Source organism: Zalophus californianus, chromosome 9, assembly GCF_009762305.2.
Source record: "Zalophus californianus isolate mZalCal1 chromosome 9, mZalCal1.pri.v2, whole genome shotgun sequence".
Classification (NCBI taxonomy): Eukaryota; Metazoa; Chordata; class Mammalia; order Carnivora; family Otariidae; genus Zalophus; species Zalophus californianus.
This window is the reverse complement of record NC_045603.1, coordinates 40,058,001-40,065,333: the sequence shown is the minus strand read 5'-3', so window position 1 is coordinate 40,065,333 and position 7,333 is coordinate 40,058,001.

Genomic DNA, 7,333 nt, shown 5'->3' with positions numbered 1-7,333 from the left:
GTTCATCCTTCCAGCACTTATTTTGTACAAAGGAGCAAATAAGTGTGTATTTTCTTTTATCCCTTGGTAGCATAATCTTATGCTTTGTGTTTTTCACTTAACAGTATATCCTTGAAATCATTCCATATCAGTTTGTAGGTGTCTTCCTAATGCTTCTATTGCAGCTGCATAGGTCTTGCATCATGGCGACATGCTAGAGTTTACTCGACCACTTTCCTATGTATAGATGTTTGGGTTGTTTCAATATTTTGTTACTATAAACAGTGCTGCAATGATTGACCTTATGCATATGTGTTCATTCCTGGTAGTGTATTTTCAGAGTAGATTTCTAAAAGTATGATTGTTGCATATGTAGTTTTGTTAGATATTGCTAAATTTCCCTCCAGAAGGGCTATACCTATTTGCATTCCTACCAGCAATTTCCCCCCACAGTCTCACTGACAGAATGTTCTATTGTGTTTTAAATTTTTTTGCAGTATGTTACGTGAACAGTGATATTTTAGCATTGTCTTAATTTGCAATTCTTTCATTAGAAATGAGCTTGAACTTTTTCTCCTTGTGTTTGAGGAGAATTTTTTTTATCTTTTTTTCTTTTTGAAAATTATTCATATCTTTTTGAGATTTTTATTTGGGTTGTATTGGGTTAATTTTCCTCTTAATTTTAAGAGTTATTTCTCAGTTAGGGGTATTAGCCCTTTGTGATATTTGTTGTGACTAGTTTCTCCCAGTTGGTTAATTTTCTTTACACTTTGTTTATGGTTTTATTTTCATGCAAATTGGTAAAAAAAAAAAAAAACAACTGTTGTCAAGTTTACCTGTCCTTTCTTAGAGCCTCTGGATTTTGAGTCACAGTTAGAAAGCCTTTCCCTATAATGACGTTAGAGAGGAATTCATCTTTGCTTTCTCTTATTATTTGTTTGGTTTCATTTTTCAATTAGATTCCTGATTCATTTGTAATTCATTCTTGTCTATGGTGCGAGATATGGATCTAATTTTACCTTTTTTTCCAAATGACTCTTTAGTTGACCCAGCACCATTTATTTAAAAATGTCCAGCTTTAGCCAGGGATTTGCAATGCTATCTTTGCCAAATATTAAGTTTCCATTTGTTTTTGTGTCCAGTTATGGACTTTCTATTCTAATCCACTGATCTATTTGTCTAGAAATGCACAGTAACACACTCTTAATTATAGAGACTCTATAACAGTACGTTTTAATATCCATTGGATTAGTCCTCTCCTCATAAATTTCCTTTAGCCATATTTTCCATGTTATTCCTGCATGTTTGTTTCTCTATATGAATTTTAATAGCAAATTATCTAACTGCAAAAATAACTTATTTGCATTTTTATTGGGATTGCATTAATTTTATAAATCAACCGATATCTTTATATTGAGGCATTCTATTCAAGAACAGGAAATGTCTTTCCATTTTTCAAATCTACTTTTGTGACTTTTAGGAGTGTTATACAGTTTTTCCTCATAGAGATTTTATACACTTAGTGTTAGATCTATTCCTAAGTAGTCTCTTTTATCTGATGCTATTTTAAATGGATCTTTCCTCTACCTTTGTGTTCTTTAACTGTTTATTACATGGGTATTTGAAGGCTACTGATTTTTTTATGTTAATTTAACATTTTGTTTCTTCGCTGAATTATTATATTGTTTGAGTCAATTTTATCATTGATTCTCTGGGGATTTTCAGTTGTACTATCATATCACCTGCAAGTAGAAAATGTATCCTTTTTTTATTTTAAGTTTTATTTAAATTCAAGTAATTAACATATAGTGTATCATTAGTTTCAGAGGTAAAGTTCAGTTATTCATCAGTTTTCTATAACACCTAGAGCTCATTACATCACGTACCCTCCTTAGTGCCCATCAGCCAGTTACCCCAATTCCCACCCCCACCCCTCCAGAGATGGTATTACTTCTTTATTCCTGTTCTCTTGTTGACTTCTCTGTGTCATTATTTTGACTAATATTTCTAGCACAATATCAACTAGCAGAACAGATAGTAGAAATTCATGTAGTATTTCCCCTTTAAATGAGATAATACCTTAAGAAGTAAGCTATTCTTACTGACACACACACACACAAACACACACAAATTTTAAGAAAGCATCTATGTCTCAATTCTTACCATTGCCATTCTATATTCCTGGAGAGATCTTCTCCCATATATTTGTCTGGCTTGCTCTTTTACTACCTGTTGTAGGCTCATTGATGGCCCCCAAAGATAGCCAATTTCTAATCCTTGGGACCTGCAAATGTTATCTGATAAGGCCATAGCATTTTTCAGATGTGATTAAATTCAGGATCTGGAGATGGAAAGATTATCCTGAATTATTCAAACGGGCCCTAAATACAATCATAAGTGTACTTATAAGAGGATACAGAGGGAAAGTAGATGCAGAAAAGGCAATGTGACCACCAGAGCCAGATACCATACTCCTGGCTTGGAAGATGGAGGAAGAAGCTCTGAGCCAAGGAACACAATCTAGAAACTGGGAAAAGTCAGGAAACAAATTCTTCCTTGGGGATCCAGAGTGAGCATGGCCCTACTAACACTCTGATTTCCTCCCGGTGAAACTGATTTTGGACTTGTGACCATCAGACATATAACAGAATAAATGTATGTTGTTTTAAGCCACTAAGATTTGTGATAATTTGTTACAGCAGCAGTAGTAAACTAAGGGACAATATTTGCTTAAATGTCACCTTGTCATTGAGCCCTTCTCTGACAACCCAATTTAAAATTGCTACTGCCATCCGCACTCTCTGTTCATTTCCCTATTTTTCATTTTCTCTGTAGCACTTTCCATCATATTAAATAATTGACCTGTTGTTTTTCTCGTTTCTGTCTTTCCCCAATGAATGTATGTTATTTGAGGGAAGACTTTGGTCTGTTTGGTTACCGCTTTGTATACAGCACCCAAACAGTGCCTAGGAAATAGCAGTTTCTCATTCAGAAAATTACATTGAACAAATGTATATCTCTTAGCACAGGGCATGTGCAAAAGAAAAGGAACACGGATCAGGAAGTTATAGAAGATATAACAGACTCTGAACTTGAGAATGTGGCTGTCCTGAATTGTCTACAATGGGAAACGGGATGTGCCTACAGAAGGATTGGATGGATAGGTAGATACATACATAGATCCTGTTCATTCTGTTTCTCTAATATTATACATATGTCAATTTGGGAGATGTATTGTAAGGAACTGGATCATGTGATTCAGACCGAGAAGTCCCAAGATCTGTAGTTAGCAAGCTGGAGACCCAGGTGACTGATAATGTAAATTCCATCTGAGTCCAAGGCCTGAGAACCAGAAGAACCAATGTCTCATCTTAGCAGTCAGGCCAAAGCAGTACATTTTTCTACAGCCTTTTTGTTCCATTCAGTCTTCAACTGATTGGATGAAGGCCACCCACCTTAGGGAAGGCAATCTATTTTACTCCATCTACTGACTCACATGTTAATCTCATTAAAAAACACACAGACATACTCAGAGTAATGTTTGCCCAAATGTCTGGGCATCGGTTTTTTTGTCTTTTGTTTCTTAAAAATTTTAAATTATGCATCATTTGTAGTGTTGGATATTGTGACCACGATCTTCCAGTACTAAGAAATTCTAAACACCTTAATGCAGCTTTATGTGGAGTGTAAGCTATGGTTGGTTTAAAATGTGTGTTTCAGAAAACCTTTTATTTAATAGAAATACATTGCTTTAAAAACAGATGCAAAATATAATCAGTATTTTTGTTTGGGTTGATAAAATTTGCTTACATTAAAATAGACAAAATTAAATGTTAGTGAAAAGCTTTTAAAAAGTGTTGACATATAAAATTAACCATCACAAATCCATCTCTTTTCAAGTTGGTACCCATAGTTAAGCCGTACTTAATCTTCAAATAAAAACAATGACAAGGTCATAAATCTGACTAACATGATACAACTCTTCTATGAACTACATCTGCTTTACTCAGTCTGCTGATTCAAATGCTAATCTCATTCAAGAACACTCTCACGAACACACCAGAATTATGTTTGACCTAACGTCTGGGCATCCAGTGACCTTGGCAAGTTGACACATGAAATTAATCATCACAGGAGTATAATAAACCCCTTTGGATGTAGTGAACCAAGATGGGGGCTGGGGACTACAGGGAACATGCTCAAAACTCAAGGTTTCCACTTTTCCTTCTTTAAGCATTTTCTTGGGACTCCTTAAAGAAAGATTAGCTCTTTCTTTAAGAAAAAGTAGGGCCATGCTCACTCTGGTGGGTGGGGGGTGGGGGGATTAAGATAAATTCTTTAGGGGCAAAAGCAAAAGAGGCAAAATAAATCTTTGTATCTCCATTTCTTTTATTTGTTTATGAGAATGTGATGACAGAAGTACATAATTTCTGTAACAGGGAGAGGCCCAGCATGCAAGCTCTATTTTGAAATAGCAGAGAGAGGAAAAATTGCATTATTTTAAGGACTGGCACAGAATTCCTTCTAGAGAGAGAAAAGAGTCATGTTTGGTCATAAATAAGAGGATGAGGCCCTTTGGGCATGAGCAGATGTTTTGCAATAAAACAGAGGGCTAGCTAAACTGTTCCACAGCAAAAATTATCTAAAACCTCTTATTGAGAACTGTGGGCAAGTGAGTTTGGTTGGGGGAGAAAAAGAGCAACAGCATGGTGCAAAGCAAAAATCCTAGTAGAAAAAAATGGTTACCACAAATTCCCTGGGTTAGTTCAAGGATTTTTAGGGCCAGAGGTGTCTAATAGTCAGTGTTAAGTTGTTTGTCCTGCTGTGCAGCTAAGTAAACCTACCTCTCCCACTGTTGTCTCTGAATTCTCAAATACAATCTGAAATATTTGTCATCTTGGGTTGAAGGAATTTGGCAGGAGAAAAGTATCCATGTGTGACCCGATGGGGCTGTGGAGTATAGAACAAAGGATTGTACACATAGTAGACGTAGCTTGAAATTGAGATTGACAAACAAACTGAAATGATAAGGAGAAATGTAGCTTGCCTTCCACATCTCTACGTAGATAATCATAGGAAGTTTGAGGAATTCAAGCCAATGTCATGCAGATATTAAAGATGGGGCCACCACAGCCAGCCGGCCAAATTAAGCATTTCCAGATGTTTAGATTGCAAGTATAACAAGAAACATTCCTATCACACTTCTTTATTTGGCTTTCAAAAAAAAAAAAAAAAAAAACGTTGGCCTATGTAGGAAGCCACACCTGGGGTGAAAGTCAAAAGGATTACGAAATCCCGCGTTGGATATTTTGGTCCACATTTGTCCTTTGGTTCTTTCCTCTTAAAAACTAAGCTCTGGCACATTTGTTCTGGGTTGGTTTCTCTCCCTTTCTGTGGCTCTGTGTCCATGCTGTTGCTTTTGTATTCATGTTCAGTGGTGTGTTCTCTGAAACTTCTATCAGTCAGAGCCTTCCTTTCAAAACAGAGCTGACGTGCAGAAGACCTGGAAGTCCACACTGGAGTCCCACTTTGAGATGTGCTTGTGAATCACACAATCAGGGCAAACCCTGTTATTCATCAAAATAGGCTCAAGGGATGTTTGCCTGGCAGCACGGCAGAGAGCAGCAATAAAATTAAACTAAGTGCCGGTGGGTAGTTACAGATGACAAAAATATTTCTTTACTTGTACAACGACACATCAATGGTAAAGCACATTAGGGTCTGAAAGGCCCTTTTGAAGAAGAGCTATCCGAGTGGCCATTTACATACCTCTGCGGGCTGTCGGGCTTCCGTGCATCCCAGTAGCTCGTCTGCTACGGCCGCCAGCGGCGGTCAGTCATGTCTCATAAAATAAGCTCAGAGTCGGGCATCTCTGCATTGTTTCAAATTGGAGGCTAAATGTTCTGGGCAGTGGGCACCTGGAAACAGGCTCTAAGGATTATGCCTGGGATTTGGAATACAGTTCGGTCTTGGCTCCTTTGAGTCTTTCATTGGTCTATTCATTGAGCCAACAGATTCTTACTGAATTCATCATAGGTGCACACTTCTGCGTGATACATACCGGACTTAGATACATATTCTTCCAGAAAGGAATTTCCAATTTAAAATGGAAGAAAAAAGGGGGTGGGGGGATGGATTAGCCCGGTGATGGGTATTAAGGAGGGCACATATTGCATGGAGCACTGGGTGTTATACGCAAACAATGAATCATGGAACACTACATCAAAAACTAGTGATATAATGTATGGTGACTAACATAACATAATAAAATTAAAAGATGAGATAAATGAGTGACAAAATAAATAAAATGAAAGAAACAGTATGTACACATATAGCCAAAAGGGTCACAGGTCAGGAGTGTTAAATGTTATGAGAGTATCATTAGGTCTATTATTTCAACTACTGTTCTTATTTTGTCCTTCAGGGACTGCCATGGATAAGACACTATAGAAAAGAGGTCTATGCTTCCAGCCCCCAATTCTTCACCTCTTAATCATTCCTCAACCCACTGGAGCCTGACATTCACCCTCAGCAACCCATAAGAAATGTTCTTTGCAAACATCACCAATGACCGAATACTAAAAACTTCAACAGATCTTTAGTCTTCAAGCAGCTTGATGTTCATATCTTCACTTCCTCCTTTATTTTTTGTTCAGTATTTACAAGATGGACCAACCCTTCCACCAAGAAACTGATTTCACCCTCAACTTCCAAGATGGGGCTGTCCTGGGTTTTCCCCTGGCTTGCCAACTTCTCTTTTCTAGATCTCTCCACTGGCTCCTATTCCTCAGCCTCTGCCAGCAGTAGAGGCGCCTTCCCAGTTTTGATCCTGGCATCCTTTCCTCCTCTATACTCTTTCCTACTCCCTTTTCTTTGAAAAACCTCACACATGAACACAGCTTCTTCTATCAGCTTTATGCTGTGGACTTCCAGATTTCTGTCTTTAGTTGTAACATTTTTGTGTGCTCTCTATTTCTAAATTACCAGTGAGCAAATCCTCCTGGATATTTCTCAGGTATCCCAAACTCCTAGTTTTGAAATGAAACTCATTAAATTCTTTCTATCTGTACTCCCCATCTGCCCCAATCTGCCCCCATCCTGTCTTCTTTATCTCCAAATGGTTCTACCATAATTATCACAATGGTCAAGCCAGAAACCTAGCGGTCACCCTTCCTTCCTTCTGCTTGACACTTACCAGATTATTTTTTAAATTAATCAATTAACTAAGTTATTATGTTCAGTTAGCTAACATACAGTACATCATTAGTTTTTGATATAGTGTTCAATGATTCATCAGGTGCGTATAACGCCCAGTGCTCATCACAACTCGTGCCCTCCTTAATACCCATGCCCG